The 20,791-nt window shown below is 42.7% G+C and overlaps 1 long non-coding RNA gene across 1 annotated transcript; it reads right to left on the bottom strand.

The window, feature by feature from the left end:
- Positions 1-494: 494 nt before the first annotated feature.
- Positions 495-19,818, bottom strand: LOC128850956 (uncharacterized). Its single transcript, XR_008448224.1, has 4 exons — positions 19,686-19,818; positions 11,470-11,513; positions 9,100-9,200; positions 495-8,295 (listed from the first exon to the last, which is right to left on the bottom strand). It is a non-coding gene; the product is annotated as an uncharacterized LOC128850956 (long non-coding RNA).
- Positions 19,819-20,791: the final 973 nt, after the last annotated feature.

The raw sequence follows: 20,791 nt of genomic DNA, 5'->3' as shown, positions 1-20,791 counted from the left end.
TCGAATACTGTGTTCATTTCTGGACTCCTCACCACAAGAAGGATGTTGAGGCTCTGGAGTGTGTCCAGAGAAGAGCAACGAAGCTGGTGAAGGGGCTGGAGAAGAAGTCTTACGAGGAGCGGCTGAGAGAGCTGGGGTTGTTTAGCCTGGAGAAGAGGAGGCTGAGGGGAGACCTTATTACTCTCTACAACTACCTGAAAGGAGGTTGTGGAGAGGAGGGAGCTGGCCTCTTCTCCCAAGTGACAGGGGACAGGACAAGGGGGAATGGCCTGAAGCTCCGCCAGGGGAGGTTCAGGTTGGATATCAGAAAAAAATTCTTCACAGTAAGAATCATTGGGCCCTGGCAGAGGCTGCCCAGGGAGGTGGTCGAGTCGCCTTCCCTGGAGGTGTTTAAGGAACGGGTGGATGAAGTGCTTAGGGACATGGTTTAGGGAGTGTTAGGAATGGTTGGACTTGATGATCCAATGGGTCCTTTCCAACCTTGTGATTCTGTGATCCTGTGATTCTGTTGGGCTGTCTGAGTCAATGGGAGATAACTGCTAGCACTGAACCTCCCATCCACATTGGCTCGCAAAGAAGTACTGGCTAATAATTGATTATTTATACCTTGCTGGCAACACCAGAACACTTTATCTTTGCTTTCCCTCAGCTGTCACATTGCTCGGGACTCCTAACAATGCACGGTGTTCTCTTTCCTCCAATTTATTGCTGCTGAGGTGAGGACTGCCTGGTGTCCCCAGGCAGAGGCTGTGTCCTTAAACCAGCACTGCTCCAAAGAACTGACAGTGCTTTCAAAATCCCATAAATATAAGCTGAGAAGGCAAGAAAAGTAATTTTATTCCAGTTTTACAGTACAGGATCCAGGTGTTTCAGAGCTGTTCACAGGAAAATCATCTAGTGGGGGGAAATGCAGAAGTAATTGTAGGGGGAGGTTTTTTACCACTTGTCTTTCTTCCTGGAGGATACTAGTTGCACATTGATGGCAAACAATATTGTGCATGTCCTTTACTTTGGCACAATACTTCTTGCCTTGCTCTTTGTCTGATCTCCTGGATAAATCTGTCAACTCATCTTCCAAATGCTCAGCTGGAATTTTTCAGTGTTTTGGTAAGAAAAACAAAGCCTATGCATGTCCCAGTGGTTTCAGATTCCATCCTTCACATTTAATTAATTCCTGTAGTAGTTAATGGCCACCAAGTCTGTTCTCTGTTTCTCCCTGTAGGTTACAAGAGTCTCATATACAAATTATCTCAGGAGGCATCAGGTAGAAGAGGAGAACCCTCAATATTTTATTTGTATTTTTGCTGAATTTTCGTTTTCAGGCTAAATGTTGCACAGCTGACACTGAGTGGAGGGTAACTGAGTCAGTTTTTCCTGTGCCCTGCCATTTCTGGGAGAATAATGTAAGACGGTTAAGACACATCACTCGAATTAACTTTACCAGATATTGGGTTTGGGTTTCTCATCTCTAACAAGCCTCACTCTGACCACTGCAGTGTGCAGCACAGGCTGTTGAATATAGAGGGACTTGTGACCAACCTGATCTTGAACAAACAGCTATAAGCTTCAGCAACAACCCGTATGCCCTAGAATTCCCCACAAATGTCTGAATACTATTTTCTTTCACAGAATATCAAGAAATAATGATAGGTAAATCTGTGCATCCCTGCAAAGTCTTCTTATTGCTGGTTGGTAAGCAGACTTAAGAAGTGATTATATGCCTTGGATTAAAGAGAGGCATTGGCAGGATCTTGGAAAGAGGAGATTTTACCCATGTAACATTTCACTAAGCAAAGTTGTGCTGGGGAAAAGAAGAGGCGGAAGGTTAGCAGTAAAAAGCAGCAGCTTTCAGTTGCATAAAAAAAAAAAGGAAAAGTAGGTCTGTGAAAATATTTAAATGTCTCCTTACAGTGAAAAACCTGAAATGAGTCTTTCCCATCTGTTTTTTTCACATTTCTAAATAAGCGTATGATTATTTTTTAATGTTTTCTCCATAGGGTGTTAAAGTGTTACTAAGTGACGCTGGTTCTTGAGTCTCTATTTTTAAGACCACACCACGATCACTTTGCAGCAAAGATGTGCCAAGGCTTGCATGCGGCACTCTAGTGCTCAAAGACTTCAAGTTTTCACTATCACTATGGCAACTATTAATCATTCGTTTGTTGTAACATGATAAATACATGCCCTCAACAAGAAAACATGTTATAAATCACTGGAGTACCCTCAAAGCTGCTCTGCATAGCACTAAGTCACCCAAAGGAAAGCACAAGTACAGCAGCAAGCTTGTGAAAGTGTTGCAGCAAACCTTGCGATTCAGGTCATCAGAAGAACAAGGTAATCAAGTTCTCAGTTAGTTTTTTATTTCTTAAAAGAGAAAATCGGCATGTTGTAAAGCATTTACTCTAAAAGGCAGAAACTTAGAAGTGTGGCAGTCATGTATGTCTCTGCCAGGTCCAGGGAGATGGCATGGTGACCCACTACATTACCTCTAAGAAGTTGGGCTACCGTGCAAGGATGAAATTTCAGGTCTTGAAAGACAGTATAGCGACACCTGCAAAGATCTCCCTTCTCCAGATCAAAATCAATGATAAGATTTTTCTTGGGCACAGAGCTATCTCAGTCTTCCAGTACTTAAAAGGAGACTACAGGAGACATGGGAAGGGGCTCTTCATCAGGAGTGCAGGGAAATGATGAGGGAGAACAGTTTTTAAGGGGAGATTTATATATTAGGAAGAAATTTTTTAGTGGGTGGGTGGTGAGGCACAGGCACAGGTTGCCCAGAGAAGTCATGGATGCCCCATCCCTGGAGGTGTCCCTCCCCATGGCAGGGGCTTGGAACTGGGTGAGCTTTAAGGCTTCTTCCATCTCAAACTGTTCTATGATTCTGTGCTTCTATATATGTCTATATTGACATCGCTACACAGTGTAATCTTGGAGCTAACAAGAGGGTGTCTCCATTGTGCTACACTGCATGACTCCAGTCTTTATATGGTTACAAACCAAAGGCCAGCAAGACATCCTCAGTTCTCCTCGCTCCCTTTTTTTAGCTCTTGTATGCTCTTTGTAGTCACCAGTAGCAATCACAAGAAACGCTTGAAGACAACATCTGCTAAGAAATTTCAGCAGTCACAAGCAAGACTCAAAAGTAGCTTTCTTGGCCATACTACTATATTGTGGGCCATAGCAAAGCCCCCTCATTTCACTTCCCCTCACCAAGAGCAAGTGAGGCAGAGTGCCTTATGTCGAAGTGGACTGGGGAGAGGAACTTGTGGAGCAGATGGGCCAGAGTGGGCACTGGTCAGAAGCTCGACTTCGGTTTCCCATGTGATGTCATATGGCCCTCAAACATTTGGTGGAGGGAAGACTTCCACAGGGCGATGCCCAGTTCATATTTCACAAGCTCTTACTGTTATATCTTTACAGCATGATGCTGAGGGTGAGTTCAGTACCCCAGACCAGGGGATGAGGACATGTCTGAGGGTCCAAAGCCTAGTAGGAACATGTTAGACAACTGGCATGGTCCTGTATCTGGAGCCTATACCGTTTTATCGTGGCAGCTATGCCAGGAGCCTTCACCAGGTGACTTACTAATTTACCCTAGAAGGAGCCCCTGCAGCCAACTAGCATTCTCCTAGCATGGGGGTCTGAATGTAACCATAACAGGGCAAGAAATGTAACTGGCAACAGGAGACTCCCACCTGCCCCCAAAAGAATTAGCCTTTATCCTGATGGGTCACAAATAAGAGTAAAATCTACTACCCAACATTGCTTAGTCTTTAGGCCTCTTTTGAGACAACTGGTGATTTTTTTCCTGGCTAAATGTGAATTATGTACAGTGAGAACAGGTCCAGGGCCATCATTTATACAGGTCACTGGCATTGACAGCTGGTGGCAGCTTCAAAAGGCTCTGCAGTATCAGTGGTATCCCAGAGCCTCTCCTTTGCAACATAAGCAGGACAAGGGAATGGATTATTTGCTTTTATTTGGTTCTTGCGAGACCACATCTAGATTAATGTGACCAGTTTGGGGTCACCAAGAGAGTGATCAGCCATTTGGAGTGATTCCAGTTTGGTGACAGTTCAAGACGATGAGGGAGCCAGAGCACACGATGTATAAGATGAGACTGGGACAGACGGTCTGTTCATCCTGGAGAAGAGACAGCTTCAAAGGAAGAGGAAGGGGGGTGGGATATTATAGTTGTCTTCAACATGGGTGGCTGTAAGAAGATGGAATCGCTTCCCCATCCCTGGAGGTGTTCAAGATCAGGTTGGATGGGGCCTTGGGCAGCCTGATTTAGTAGGATGTCCCTGCCCATGGCACGGGGGTTGGAACTAGATGATCTTTAAGATCCCTTCCAATCCTAACTATTCTATGATTCTATGACTTGTTTCTCAAGGGCATACAAGAAAAGGACAAAACACTACCTGGACAGCATGGGCACAAGAATTGTCTGCAAGTTGTCTGCAAGGACAACTCCAATTAGATATAATGAGGAAAATTTCACCATGAACAGATGTCCTGCGAGGAGGTGGGATCCCCATCTTCCAAGACATTCAAAATTCAACTAGGTGTGGCCCTAAGCAACACTGAATTTGGCTCAGCCCTGAGCAGTGGGTTGAACTAGGACCTCCCAAGGTCCCTGCCAGTCAAAATTGTAGTATGATGCTTTGATCTTTTAGTTAGGTGATTCCTACCTAGCTAATCCCCAGCAGCGCGTCATTGCAGAATACGTGCTATTTAATCCACCACTGTTTGATCTTTAGGACTGGAGCCAATGAGGGGATCACTAGATGAACCCAGCTCTGGAGAGATCTTGTCTTCAGAGATTTATGAGAGCTAAATACATTCCTCACTCAGCCTACATGGCATTTGATTTTCTTTTATCCTACTCCCCCAAATCCCTGTGCCCAATGTAGCAGTTCTCCTCTGTGTTGTACAGAATCTGAAATAAAGAATTCAAAGATATGTTAGCGCCAATAGAATTAGCGTGTTGCTGTATGCCTTATATTCAGATTAATCAGGGAAAAAATCACACACGACGCTCATAAATAGATGGATCCCATGTTCCTAACAGAGGCTAAACTTGTAAAAAAAAAAATCAAAGGACAGTTTCCATCTGAGAACAGCAGGCTTAGCAGTTGGAGAGGGAAAAATCTTCTCATGGTATTTCTATTCAAGTCCAGCCTCGGCAGAAGGTGATCACGTTACATATTTAAAAATGAAAAACTTCCATTTTTCTGAAGGTAGATTTATCACAAGGATTATCTACAAAGACTACACAGAAAGATGTCACAGCAATGAATAATGTGCCAGACAGGATAGGAACAGCAGTAAAGGGGCTCCGCGATGCCCGGTGCAGTTGAGATACTGAGATAACGGCCTCTTTGTTCCATAAATGTTTTTCCATAATGCTCATTGCCGAACTACCAGAGCACTTTCAAGTCATGCACTGGGCAATATGACTAACATCTGTCATGTTTTTTCCTTTCTTCCTGTCCCTAGGTGCAGAAGCTTATTCCATCATGGAATTAATAACATTATATACATACATTTGTACATGGACATATGCACCCACACACATGCACAAAATAAACATCGATGAAATCTCTTCCTTGCACTCGTTGCTTTATTTTGCTTTTTGCCAGTAGGGAGAAGAACTAGAAGATGTACTTCCCACAACAGTAGGAGGGGGGAGATTTGCAACACATTTAAAAGCAGAGATGCATTTCTTTGAAGTTCTGAAATTCAAAGGTAGCTCACTCAAAATTGCATCCTACAAGTAAAAGACAATTATCTTAAAAAACGCAAACAAAATCACCACTCTTCCAAAAGTTCCAGCCTAGAATACTCTTGCCTCTTCTTAAAACAAACAACTTTTGGCTGAAAAAAAAGCAACATGAGATGTGGAAAGGGAAGCGCTCTAATGGTGTTCTCTTCTAAAGCAAACAGTCAATGCTTTCATTAAAGTGAAAAATAATAATGGGATACTGAGTGTACATGATGTAAACACCTCTAATACAATTCTAATTTTATTGTTGCTTCAAGATCACAGATTGTTATGGCAACTAAGGAGGGAAGGGGGGAAAAACTGATCGTAGCATTAATTTGATATCAGATTCATTTGTTCCACATTTGTGCTTCAACACATGCATAATAAACAACCCCAGTTAAAGAAAAATAATAATATTGAAACTATAATAATGGCATAATGGAGTACCCACTTAACCCCAAAGTCCAGTTAAAAAAAAAAAAAATTTAAAAAAATTTAATCTTTTGTGAGTCTATTACTGTTCCAGCTGCAATCCAACTCACATTATAATCAATAACATTTATAACGCAGGAAGGCCAATTTTCAGAAACACGGTCCATCAAAGCATTGAAAACTGCTAGACCGACTAGTGCAGCATCAGCGTAAACCCTGGGGATGTGACTCAGCAGCAGCAGTAGCTCCCACTCCACTTCGTCACACGAGTTGTGGGCATTGCAATACCAAACGTAGGCATGAATTCTTCAGAGCTGCTGTGCCTCCTCCCAAGGAAAGACAATGCAGCCCCTGGGTGTGGCCTGACCTGGATGGAAAGGAGGCATCCCTTGTGCTTTGTGAACATCAGCCATAACGGTTGAGCTAGGATTTGGTTCCTAAGTTCAGACTGAGTGTGAGAAAACTCATTGCAGACTGGCAGCTCCCCAAAATGATTAGAGCACCTCACATGGATGTCATAGACTCAGCTCAAAACCCTGCACTGGCCGTTAGAGGCAGGAACTTGAACACCTGTATGCTACCTGGGATCTTCATCCATGAGGACTAGGGCAGAGCTCCATCTCTGGTGGAAGAAAAGTCTTTTACATTGGCTGCGAATCTCCTGACTGGTCTCAGGATGTGTACGGAGCAGGAAAAGAGGCTTAACTTTTCAGAATGGACCTGTGAACATTCTTCTGATGAATTTTGGGTATTGTGAGCTTTAATCACAGCCACCGGTGAACATTTAAGTACTCAGTGGTCATTTTGTTAACTGACACTCAAATTAGGTGTTTCAGGAGGCAGAGGGCATCTCAGTACTTTTGAGGTTCTGTGGCATTCTTGCTTTGATTTAAGAAGTTGTGGAGGAAATCTATCTACATAGGGCCTTACTCAAGCTTGAGCTGTCCAAGAGCACAAAGCCATAGCCTGCAGCCACATAGAGCAATGCACAGAGACGGCTGATACAGCCTTCTGTATCAGAAAATACTCTCAAGTTAGGAAGATGAGGACTGGGGGCAATAACAGAGATAACAAGCCCAGAAAAGTGATACTGTGCTGGCTATGATCTTCATTCAGGCTCAAATCTGGAACAAGGATGGGTGTTGTTTTTTTTCTTCCACATGGATAAGTGTCTCTGCTAGCCATGATATAAAAGCATGATATAGGTAGGAAGTGGAATATGTACACTTGCATGTAAAGACAATCACATCTTCTGTAACAATGAGTCAAAATTCCTTCTTTCATCCTTCCTGAGAATAAAAACTAATGCAAACCCCTAAAACTTTCCACTAACCAGAATACCCAACCTGCCTAGAAGATCAATATGTGTAAAGTGGAAAAAGATTGAAGCTACTTAAATGAGAATTCTTAAGGGAACCATATCCATCTCTGATAAAGAGAAAAAATAAGTGGCATCAGAGAAGTGGAAGATACAAGCTATTGCCCTCCAAGGAATGTGATGTCTGCAGCTTACCCAAACATAATTCAGGAGGCTTTGGGGCATGTAGTATGCTTTCACTTTGAAAAGGACCCATTATTAATAGTGTCATGGGTTTCTGGGATTACTGTGTCTCAGAGGTTTATTGTATGTTCATTTGCTCTGTTTACTAGCAAAATGTTTCTCCTCCAGATTCTCATCTTCCAGGGCTGTAAACGCAGCTTAGGTTCTGAGAGTCACAATGAGCTCATCCAGGCTCATCCATCAAGAATAATAAAGTGTCTCCTGGAGGTTACACATGGGTAAGCAAGAGCACAGTCTGACAGCGGTGGGATTACACCGTGCGTCCTACAATTAGAAATTAATGATCAATTCTTTCAAATGATGTAGTAGATAGAAAAGGCTCCAGTTCCTGAGTTCTGGTAGCACACCAGGGCCCATGGTAGGAAAACCTGCATGCTCCTTCCCAGCCAGTAAATGTAACTCTCAACACACAAAACCCACCCAGGTTTCCACAGGTGAAAACGTGTTTTTTCTGTGTCCTCCATTTGCAGAACAGAAGCAGGTTCATACTTCTGTCTTTAAAGAGGTGAAAGCAAGTGCGGCAGGATGTGATCTGAGGGTCAGAAATATGAACACCCTGTTAATGCAGAGTGAATTAAAACATGAAAAACAGTTTCATACAATTGGCTAATAAATGTAGAAACCAGAAATTAGTTTGTTCTGTTTGAAGACAATAGCTTCATTCAAATGTGACTCTGTCACACAGCATTCAAAAGCATCATCCTGTGCGTGGGAGGGAGGTAAAACTGTGTTTTAGTCCAGTTGTTCCGAATATATCTGTATTATTCTTTCACTGATGAAAGTAAAAGCAATAGGTCTCAAGCAATAGGTGTCTTAATAAATGATTCCCAAAATCAGCAGTACTTGCATTTACAAATCATAAACAACCAAACCCAGTTCAGCAGAAAGTGTGTCATGTAGCTACCAGTTTCTAGTTCAGTGTTACTTAAATACTGCCAGCATCATTGGTTTGCTTTTTTTTAAGCTTATTTCTGGCTATTCATATATGACAAGGAAAACCAGTGTCACAAACTAACCACATACTGTGTTCACTGTCATTGGCACTTGGTGCATAATATGCAGCAGTAAATTCTTAATTAGCCAGAGCTACTGACAGATCTTTTTATCTCCTATAACGAACTGTCATCAGTCACTCCAAAGCATGGAGGCAAAGATCTTGAATGCTCTTGGTGCTCAGGGGTGACTAACCTGCAACCTTTGAAAAGCCTTCAGTCTTTGCAGGACAGGGCACCTCCGCTAAGGTGACCACAGAAAACCTGCACTCAGGCTTACACCCTGGCGCAAACATAATCCTTCAAGTTCTTCTGCCCTGTCAGTGTAATCTATATGAACTGACCCGTCATGCAGAGTAGTAAGAATTTGTTTGCATGGTTGAAACAGGGAAGTTGAAACCTGCCAACATCTCAAACAGGAAACAAAGTGGAAACGATGGTCTTCCTACAGAGGAGAGCAAATTAGATAAGACAATGATCCCTTCTGGGCTTGCAAGCCAGGAATTGCCTTTATTTTCCATAAATAAACATGCATTTGCTGTTTCACTTATCCACGTACTTGGATAATAGCTTTTTTCTTCCTTTTTTTTTTGCACATGGACCATCATCCAAGGCTAACAAGGACAGGTTATTTGCGCAGAAATGGAAATATTTGTCCTTCATAGTTCATTTCTCATTTGACATTCTCTATTCCTAATTGTTCTGCTTTAAAAGATAGAAGCATCCAGCCATGGAGAAGCAATAATACCCAGCAACAGAGGAAGCTGATGACACAGCACAAATGTTGTACTTTGCACTTGGTGGCTGGCACTCAGCAACACCACGGGAGTTGATCCCAAAGAGGTTTTTTTGCACAAACCCATTTAGCAGATTCTTCAGAATAATAAACACGTTTAAACAAGGGTCAGCCCATAAGCAAGGAGTAAGCAATTGGGAAAAAAAAAAAAAAAAGAGCCACCTGCTCCCACTGGGATTTTGCAGATATTGAAATTGGATCATGCATTTTCATAGAATCATAGGATGATTTACTTTGAAAGGGACCTTAAAGCTCATCCAGTTCCAACACCCCATCCCATGGGTAGGGACACCTTCCACTGTTGCTCAAAGTCTCATCCAATACTGTGTTGAGCACCTTCAGGGATGGGGCCTCCGTGACCTCTCTGTGCAACCAGTTCCAGTGCCCCAAAATCCTCATTGTAAAAAAATTTCTTCCTAATACGTAATCTAAATCTACCTTCGGAGCAGGACTAGAAAACACATTATGTACCTTTTTGTTTAAGTATTCTTCATCAGAGCTTAGGCAAAGCAGCATATGTATTATACAAAAGGAGATCTTTTACATGATGTTCATTGCTCTAGAGAAGAGATACCAGAAGAAATTTAAGGACTAAACATGTATTACACATCTCCATCAAGAAATCTGTGTACTGAGCCATCTTCAAAGAACTGTGCATGCAGACACTTATAACCCTTATGGACAGGCACTCCAATTGTAGCTTCTTGGCTACATAGCCCTGAGTGGAGGCTTTAAGCCTCCAGATATCATCTGTTTTCTGGGATAAAGACAAGTCAAAATGGGAGTTGCCATGCTGTGTACAGTCTCTTGTCTTCTTTGGGAAAATCTGAAAATGTCTGCTGTAATAGAATTATCAATGCCCTGGTCAGGTAGATAAATAACAGATATGGCATGTCGCCTTCCCAGGGACATTGAAGCATAAGGGATTTCTTTATGTGATTTGTAAAGTGCATAGTTTCTATAACACTGTTTCCCATTACCCTATAGTTGATCTTTTTCCCTACCAACTCTTACAGCTCTGGAACTAGAAAGCACATGCTGAAGGTGAAGTAAGTCCAAGAAAGGATTCTTAGCAGCTTAAGCAAACTCAGATTTTTTTCCCCTCATCCTTTCTTTTCAATATGGAAATGAAGTCTTTTCCAGCCAGAAAACAGCATCAGCAGGGATCTCCTAACTCCCCTCACCATGGCATTTTGCAGTACTGCTCCCTAGACCTGAAAATAGGAATGCAGATGTAATTTTTTGATTAGAATTTTGTCGGTTTTGACCAGAATGCAACTTTTGATATCTTCGTCGTAGTATATCTTGGGTGACATTGACTTGAACTAAGAGAAAGCAATCAAGCAAACACAGCAAGCAGATAGAGCCTGAATCTGATCTCCTTTTTCATCCATGAGATCCCAGTCACAGGGAGTGTAAAATAATTATAACTCGCAATTCTGGAGTTGATTTTTACAGTGATTTTGAGTTTTTCTTGCTTAAATATGTAATGTTTGGAGTATTTTGTTCGTTCAAGGGCTTTTCTGCCTATGATCTCTCAGCAACTTATAGTGATTAATGGAAACTCCACTATACTCTTGTACAATAGAGAAGTCATGGAACTGCAGCAATTTCTCCTTCAAGAAATGAAAATTGCACTCTCTAAGCCACTAAATAAAGTAACTGCTGATGAGCATTGACTTTAACGGCTGGTGGGTATCTCTCACTCTATTTGTAGGAGGAGAACGCAACTGCCACCCAGCCATCTGCAGCCATGGTGAAAAGCAGTTCGGAAATGGGTCTTTCAGGGTCGCAATGCAACAGGAATGGTAGCGAAATGTCGATTACATTAAATGAAAGCAATTTCCCTAACCTGAAAATAATTTTTAAGTGGAATTTCAAAACGTAAAATACAAGAAGAAATTTTAAAAGGACTGACCTTGTTGAGTCAGGAACGGTTCAAAGCAGGATGTTTTCATCAATCTGAAATTAAATATTTAAGGAGTTTTTTTTATTGGAGAACATTGCAATTTGGTTTTAGATTTGATCCATTTCAGAAAATACTTTTGGACTTGAAGTGTTTTCAGTGCAGTGGAAATGCTCCTTGTGACACTAACACCACAGAGATGAGCCCCAAGATACTCTGCAGATGGATACGAGGAGATATCCCATGTCTTGAAGAACCTAGACTCCAAAGGGGTGAGTCAAAGAGTAGAAAGAGATGACAAAGACCAGACTGGCTTAATTTTTCCCAAAGGTTGCAGGAGGCCAGTGTCTAACCTAGGCCTCCCAATCCCACTCTCGTCTCTCTGCTGTTGAATCCCACATTCTCATGGCATTTTCATGCTTTCACAGGTGAAGGAGACTCAGCAGGCTGTGCTGCAGTACCTTGCATCATCAGACATGAAGGCAGGGCTATAATTCCCAATGCTTCAGTCTTTTTCATGATTACAGTTGTCTCAGGTTTGGAATAAAACCAAATAAGCAAATGATTCTTGATGTGTTTGGCACTCATGACCTCATCCAAAAGGAAGCTCAGGTGCATTCCCTGGCAAAAGCAACCTATATTCTTTAAAAACATAAAAGCCATTATTTAAATATTGGAGCCAAAGAATATGTTTCTCCTTCGGCCTCAGAGATACATCCAGTGCACGACTCTGTGGGCTGTCCTGATGTCACGCTGTTTGCGCCCTGAAAAAAACAAAGCCCTGTGGCCATGGTTAACACAGCACAGATTAAAGACACCTTTGCTAGGCAGCTTTTAGTCAGCATGGCAGAGCTCATCCTGCCTGAAAAGCTGTGAGAAAACACCTTGAAGTGACCCAGGCAGCATCTGACCACCCCATGGACTCATTGCCAAGGGAAAAGACCTCTTGACTGTGAAAAGAGTGCCTGGCAGGATGAGTTTTAGATATAATAAGATCCCTCTTAACATAACTGAACATCACAGCTTGAGCTTTTGGCCACTGTAAGATCTCTGAATGTCCTACTCTGGGTGTGTGAGGAGGTAATACTCATTCACCTGCCAGCCCTGAGCCTCTGCATGTTGCACAGAGGAAACCTTTGGAAAAACAGCACACCACCCTTAAGCAATAAAAACATCTTCTCCCATCCTTCCTTTAGCTGTTAAATAGATATGCAAAAACTACCTGCTTTGCACAATCAACAAGCAATTGTTGTTGGCTGGGACGTGTCCTGCTCTGTGCATATGAAATCCTGAGCCAGTTGTGGTGGCTGCAGGGTGTCCAGGGTGGCCCCCTTCCCTGGGAAGGTCACCTTTGCACCGTCCAGGCTCTGTGCCACATCACCCAGAGTTGAAGATGTCAGCTGTCAAGTGCATGTGTGGGAGACATACTAGAAGGCATTGACTTTTGTCCTCTGATGAAGGCTTAGGAACAAAATCAAAAAGGGAACTAGTCAAAGGTAAAAGAAACTCCTCAACATAAGGCAAAAGTAACATTGCCATCTGCCTCTTCAGCTGAGTCCTAGCATGGCACCCAGTCCAGCATGGCAAAAACCTTCGCGGTGGTGCAATGGCCATGGTGCAGGAGACGGTTGCCTTTTCCCTGAGGCATGGGGCCGACGGGCTCCCTGTGAGCCCATGGCAGTGTGTTTACACCTGAGAAAAAGGCAAGTGACTGTTAGAAGAGCTTTGCCATGATTTGCAGTAGACCCTATCATGAAGATGCCCATGTCCTCTGTCCTGGAGGTGAGGTAGACTCAGTTCCCAGGTCATGGAGAGAGGGAAGGGAGGGAAGAGGGGTGCTTGCCTAAAGTTTATTTCTGACTTTAGATGCCTAAGGATTTTATATTGAATTGGCTTTCAGGTGCAAGGTCTGACCCTTAGGAGTCACAGAGGAGAGACCACTCTGGCTGATGGAGGCCAAGAGATGTTGGTTTCTCCTTGTAGCTGTATCAGAGCCAAAATGAAGAGGTGGGGTGAACAGTTAGGATGGGTTTCACCTCTACATGTACATGTGGTGAAACAAACCATTGTGTCCCTGTCCATCCACCCACCCCATGCCTGTGGGGACTCAGGATGGATTTCAGTGTTTACCCACCCATCCTTAGTCATAGAGGATGTCAGGATCGGGCATGATTAGTTAGTAAAAACATTAAATGTGGTTTTCCAGTGAAAGCAGAGTCAGGCTTTGGCAATCCAGGGCCAACCAGGGCCAGTGAAGTGTCTCAGGAGAATGGTGGGAGTGATGGTGGGGACTAAAACAACAAATGTGCTGACAAGAAAGCCAGTGGGTAGGAACTGATGGAGAAGGTGATCTGAAGAACGGACAACCTACCAGTCAATCAAAAGAACTGTTGGGTGAAATAAAGTCAGGAGCAATCAGGCAGCAATTAGGCAGGAGAAAAGTTGGTATGAGACGGTAGCTGACAGGTAGGGCAGGTGGCCATGGTACCACCAGGCAGACAGAGGCAACTCCAGAGCATCAGTCTCTCATTCTCCCTGGCATTTATTCCCCTTTCCTTCCCCTTCAATCAAATAATTGCCTTTTTATTCAGAATCCCCTTTTGTCTTTGCCGCTGGCAGCCTCATCATTTATTATCTAACGCTTCCCTCCCTGAAGTCATCCTCCCCATCACTAGTCACTCACAGCCTCCCCGCATCCTGCATCCAGATAGTCATGTCCCATCCCCATCCAAAGCCAACATATGTAGCCCTGTGCTTTTGCCTGCTGTGCCACTCGATGATACAGAGGCAAGTCCAGAGCACCACTCATCACATCACTAACAAGCTGTCAACGAATACGTGTCACTGAATATGGGACATGTTCCTGTGGTTCCCACGCATTCAGGGAAGCTTGGGCTCTGGGGAAAAACAACTCCCTGTAAAACCAGCTTGTTTTAGCTGACTGTGCATTTATTTGGAGTGACCATACCATTTCCTTTGGGTGCAGATAAAGAGAGAGCTGAAGCAAAGACGAAAGTTCCTGCCAAAGGAAGAAACAGAAGAAAAAGCTAAGGGCAGCTCTTGTCCATGTAGCCCAGATGGGCCTGCAGTGGTCTCTTGGGGCTCCTTGAGCTCTCCCTGAGTACCAGCAATCTGAGCCATCTTGGTGTGAGCGATGTGTACATGGGAAGGGCATGGCCTTAGTGGCTCATCTTGGGTCAGAGGGAAGGGTATACAGCATAGGAGCTTCCTTATCCCCAGCCATTCCAACAGTAAATGTGAACAGCCAGCAAAAAAAATAAATAAAAAATTGAAAAAAAAAATAACCTGTGACATTTGGGATAGCATGTTTCCTGACAAATGAAAAATGTCACCACCAACTCTCTGTACATCCATGACAGATGAGTTGGCAACTGCTCTAGGTCACCGCCAGCCTTTGTTGTACTCACGTTGGCTCCACAGAAATGACCCCTTGGCCCTAAATCTCTGCCCTGCACAAGCCCATCAGCTTTTTTTGCAGTTTGCTCCCCGAAAAGAGCAGCACCAGGTAAAACAACAATTTGCCGCCTTGAGTAGAATGTAGTAAATAGTTTGGAATCAGAAAAGATGCCAAAGTGAACTAGTCAGAGGTAAAAGAGATTCCACAACATAAGGAAAAAATAACATTCTGTCTCCCAAAGCTCACAAGATGTTTCCTTTTATGAGATTTCCCAGTCTTCCACTGTCATGAAAAATGTTAAGACTTCAAATAGAAGCAATATCATAAGGAGAATAAAAAAGCTTCCATGTGATCTTGAACTATTTTTGAGTAAGGATTGAACTGGTCTAGTTTGGAAAGCTTGTTTGTTCTTGCCTAAGACAGACCTCGAATAAAATCATTTAGTATTATTGTTTGGCCTCATTACTGAAAACTGAGAATCTTTTCAGTGTGATTCACAACTTTTATAAGTTTTTTGGATAACATGAAGAAAAGGATATGCAAACTTCTCCTTCTGCCACAGCTGGTTGATCAGGAGAATAACCAAGGCAAAAGCAGTGCAGGGAAAAAAGACTTGAAATGAAGTGATTTTTTCGCAAGCTGGCAAAAGAGTTGTTGGGATTTTTTTAAATGTTTGAGGTCATGGATGCTTTTCCAAAACGTGTTCCTGAAAATACTCTAAGAACAGATTTCCAGTCACTAGAAACTACTTTTTTTTTTCCAAATATCATTTTCAAAATTCATAAAGACGTAGAAGGAAACCACCTGGTTCAGCCATTAGAAGAGAAATAAAAAATTTGCCACAAAACTCCCTATTTGGGACATTTAGCTTCTAGCTTTTGGCAGCTCTGCAAGCTACGGGACACTTCTTGGGACAAGTCGTTCCCATTTCTCAGCCATGCAAAGCTGCAACTCCCTGAGCTTCTTTTGGTTCTTTGCACCAACAGTGACAGCACCCAGAGGAGGAAAGAGGTGAAAAACTGATATTTCAGTAGAAATCTTTTGGTCCAGTGCAGAGAATGAGCAGGGATGTCACTAGAAGCTGTGAGGATGGAGCAGTGTGTTCCACAGCACTGCCATGGACCAACTTACACTGTTGCCACATCTTCAGACAAGGTGCCCATTACTACCATTTTCCCCCAAACTCCAATAACCGGCCTTTATTCCCTATTTTTTTCCTCTCTAAGGAAGCTTGAAAATAGAGAAAGTTCTTCTTTGGTCCCTTTTTGTGCTCCATGCAAAAGGGTGGTGCTGGTAGAGGAGAGGACACGAGCATAGTGTTTCAGCTGGTGGTTTTCATTGGAGAAGAAATATTTGTCATCCTCAGCACCTGAAAACTGTCATTTTTTTTAATCAGAAGGGATGAAAAGCTCAGCCTTTCTCTTTTGCCTTACTGAAATTTTGCTGGAAATGAACATAGAAAGTCCAGGGAATGGGTTGAAAATTTTCTATGTGACTTTTTGTTTTTTAATTAGGGGGATGTTGTTGAGATGGAAGTTACAAAAATAAACTTACCACCTGCCTTTTCAGCTTGTGGGTGTCAAGCTTACAAAAATATTAACAGCAATGTCACAATCATAGTGAAATGTAGAGCAAACATCATTTTTCATATGAACTAACATTACCATGCAACTTTTAAAAATGACAGATGATAGCTATCGAAAGTAAACTATAATGAGAGTTCAGATGGAAGTGTTAGGAAAATGAATAGGCAAGCATACAACTTAAGCTTGCAAACTGTATGTGTTGAACAGAGAATATAAACTATATATTTAAAGTGAAATGAGAGTGAAATATTCCCTAGAAGAGCTAAGCCCTAAGAGTTCAATTAGCCATTCATATGCCAAGTTCCTAAATAGATGTCAAATCTCATATGTATATGTATGCACATATTTTGGGTAATCATAAAAAACACATTTAATTTCATTAAACATTTAATCAGTATGTTTGTGTATATAAATATATGTGCATAGACACATATCTGTGGGATTTTTTTAATATATATATGAACATGCATGCACACACACACCTTGGTGTAGGCCCACAGCTTGCGCACATATGACTGATTATGTTTTGACATAGTGGATTTGCAACATAGAGTGGCAAAGACTTAAAAAAATGAACCCTGCTGCAAGGACAAATTAGCATATTGTGAGATCCCTGCAGAGGAAATCGAGCATCTATACATTTCAGCCTACGATGTCCTGCAACAAAGAGATCACTCCAGCTGCCTGCAGCCATATTTTTAGAGATGAGAAACTAATTAGCAACATTATCAGCATATCTTTGTCAAAAATTCTTTATCTTTCCCAGGTTGAAGAATTCTGTGCACAGGGAAAACATTGACTTTAACAACATAATGAGAGGGCGTCAGTGGGTTCTTAGAATAATAAAAACAATAACAATAATACTACTACAAACAACAATAACAGATAGGATAGACTTCCCTTTTTCCCCAGTGGTTGGTGACAGATCGCAGGTACCTGATATCAGTCCCTCTTCCTCTGGCCAGAAATAGGAAGATCATAATTTAACATTGTCCCAGCGTACTGAAAATTTAGAGCACCTGCCTCAAACTGGGCTACAGAGGCATGTGAGGGCAGAGAGGATTAGAGAAGTCAAGAGAAGAGGGGAGAAGAGGTCCTTGAAGAAAAGTGCCCTCAGGGCTGCACACAGGGAAGAACAAGCTGGTGGAAAGTTGGGGAATGAACCTACAACCTCGCACACCATACAGATGGCCCAGGGACAACCAGAAAATCAACCTTCAGGCTGGAGGTGGGGGAAGGGTGGGGAAGAATGTTTTTTGCTCTCTTTTCACTGTGATGAAGATGGAGGTGACTGCATGGTCCGTCCATCAACAGCCCTCACTTTCAGCAAGGATCATCAGAGATCTCTAAACTTCAGGGACTGCAAAAGGTGCTTTGTCTAAATTTTCACAGCTGACCAGAGATTTCGAAAAGACACATCAGTATTCAGGCCAGAGAAGTGCAGTCCCTGCTAAACACACTCAGAAAAGAAGCTGGCTTTGTGTAGCTTGTGTTTGCTGCTCAGTGTTGTGAACTGCCATAATTTTACCAAGAAACTCAGAGTAAGTGATGCTTTCCCTAATAACTGGAATTCTTGCACTTGTATGTATGTATTTTATGTATTGCTGAAAGCGTCAAAATTTCAGTCCTGTATGTTTCTCTACACAAAAGAAAACAAAAGCAGTTTTGGTTTTCTTTTTAACCTCGATTTTTAAGTCATTTTTGGGATTTACAGGAATGAAAAGGTTTGCTGGACCTGGTACCAGTGAGCCTGGAACCCAGTGATAGAGGTTTCCACTGTGTGTTTTAAGGTTTAACATGAGAAATTCACCCTGAAACTCTGCATACCATGAGCTGCAGAAGTCAATGCATTCAATGATGAAAGATCAAATTATCCCTGCTGGGATGTGGTCCACGACAATGTAGATGCTCAAACCTAAGGCTCCAACAACTGGACCTGGAAAATGTCATAGAAGCCTGAAAAATAGTAAAAGCATGGAAATATCTCCCTAGGGAATATGTCACTCACGGCTTCTGTCAAGGAAATTGCAGAAAAATTTCAGCTGACAAACGTACATACCCCAGAAGCAGCACTACCACAGATGACAAACCTATCACGCAGGGGAACAGTGATTGATGCACCCCTTCGAACTGTGTCCTTAACTGCTATGGGGCAAAGCAACTCACAGGAGAAAACCAACCATGCAAATTGCCATGCTTTCTGTGAAAATACCCTTCCTCAGATCCCAAAATCAGGAATAGCCCTCAGCCCTCCCAGGAAGAGGAATAACATGTTCTCTCGCTTCTCCTCCCACCCAGCTGCCACAAGGAGAGAGGGAACCAAAACCCTCCTGAGGAGTTAGTCCACCCCAGAGTGGTGCAGAAGGCAGCCAACACCATTTATTGAAGAGTCCTCTGGACTTCTGGGTGTTGTGGCAATTCTGAAGTGAGTGAAGTGAGACCAGAGGGACTCTGTATTGCCAGAAGTAAACATAGTCACAGTGGTGATTTCTTTGCTCAAACAAAACTCCTTTCCCAGTTTGGAGGCCACCAGTTAAACTGACCCCTGAAACAGTGCTGCCAGCAGCACGGGCAGGGACAATTGCAGGGACTTGAGTAAAGTACACAGATTTCTTCACCTACCATTACCTTTTTTTCCCCTTGTACTGCAGCGTAACAACTGGCCAAAAGCTGAGTCTGGAAACATGCCTGGTTGCATGTCAAGGTAGAGGGGCTGCAGGGAGAGCAGGGCTATAAAAATCACTGGTAGCACCTATGTTGTACCTAAAATGTTTTCAACGCGGATTTAATCAAAGCATCCTCCAAGCCTTACATTTTTGGAGTGTGTTATTTGAAAAAGAAAGAAGGTGGTTAGTCAATGTCAGAGCTCAGCTCTGAGGCACCAGGTTTAAGTAACATTGTGTGATTTTTGGTGCCTGGGCTCTCATCAGAGCCAGCAGAACCCACAAAGCAAGTTCAGCCTAGGGTATTGGCCTGGCCAACTTGACATGGGACCTAAGGAAGACCTCTAAATTCTGGACTGACACCTGTGTTTGGGCAAACAAATCAATCCTTGACTGTCTGGTCTGCTGTGCTGCTCTCTATATTGACCTCACCTCCACTGAAAATAACAGGTCTGTAAAGACTTAAGCATACACATGGGGACCTAGTGTAGGTACTGCTTCAGGCAGAATCCCACCCTGAGTGCTAGAACTGAAAAGGACAACTCATGTTTTGTAACTCACCTGCTTTGTATCTCAGATTTCCATTTTGCTCATCCCCAAAGATGGGAGAGCAGCCACAGGATGAAGACAGGCATCAGCTGGGATGGCCACAGTCCAGCAAACTGACAGGTGTCATAGACAGAAATTGTTGATGGAAATTGTTGATGGCGATTACCAAATCAGCTTAGCATCTCCTGAAGCTGTCCAGAGACTGCAGCCAAAGCTGGAACAAAGACTTGCTGATCCAGAATGTGACTTTCGATGAGACCAAAGGATGTTTCTGTAGGAATAATGGGCTCTGTCAACTGTGCAAGTGGTTTGCATGTCATGCAGGCTTTTTGCTAGTGGAGCCGGAGGGGTTTATGCTTCACTATTATCCCTCTGCTCACCACAGAGTTCTGTTCTCATGAGGAACTCAAGATCCACCAGCTCAAGGGTTCAAATACAGTCATCTGCAGATCCTTCCAACTGGGTATTTGCAACTGAGGTTACGAAGAGCTTGAACAAAACCAGAGATACTGTCGTTCTTCCTAGAGAGTCCAGGTTGTACATGTATTATGGTCATCTGTAGAAGATGCTTAATAAATCATCCAAGAAAGAGGAGAGGGCCTGAGAGGTGCAATATTGCTGAAACGCCATCTAAAACTTCCAGCACTCTCAGAATGGACAGACCCTTTGGAAGGAGGTAAAACATATTTTTTTAAGGTAGATAGATATTGAGAGGCTTAAAAAAATACAGTGTGTTGAGAAAGCTGGAAAGCCCAAAGAAGCAAGAACTATCAAGAGACACAGGAACAGTCTTCTGGTGTATGAAAAGCATGCTGCAAAAAACCAAGGGACAATCTGTTTTCCATGATGCAGTACACAGGACAAGAGTTAATGGGATTAAGTTAAGAAGAGGGAGATTCAGTTCAGATATGGAAAAAGGAAAAACTTCCCAGGGGCTGGGATAGTGAAGAACTGGACTAAATCTTTTTTTCTGACAAGGTGAACTCTACATTATTGAAAGCAGGTTTTAAACAGATTTTTAGAACGAGTCAAGAAAAAAAGCAGCTCTTGAGTGCTGCTCCACTAGCTGGTAACATTTCATTTCTTCCGGCACTATAATTTTGTAAGACAGAGTAAAT

The sequence above is a fragment of the Cuculus canorus genome, chromosome 1, assembly GCF_017976375.1.
Source record: "Cuculus canorus isolate bCucCan1 chromosome 1, bCucCan1.pri, whole genome shotgun sequence".
Lineage (NCBI taxonomy): Eukaryota > Metazoa > Chordata > Aves > Cuculiformes > Cuculidae > Cuculus > Cuculus canorus.
The sequence above is the reverse complement of the archived record's forward strand: the minus strand, read 5'-3'. Positions and strand labels throughout refer to the sequence as shown.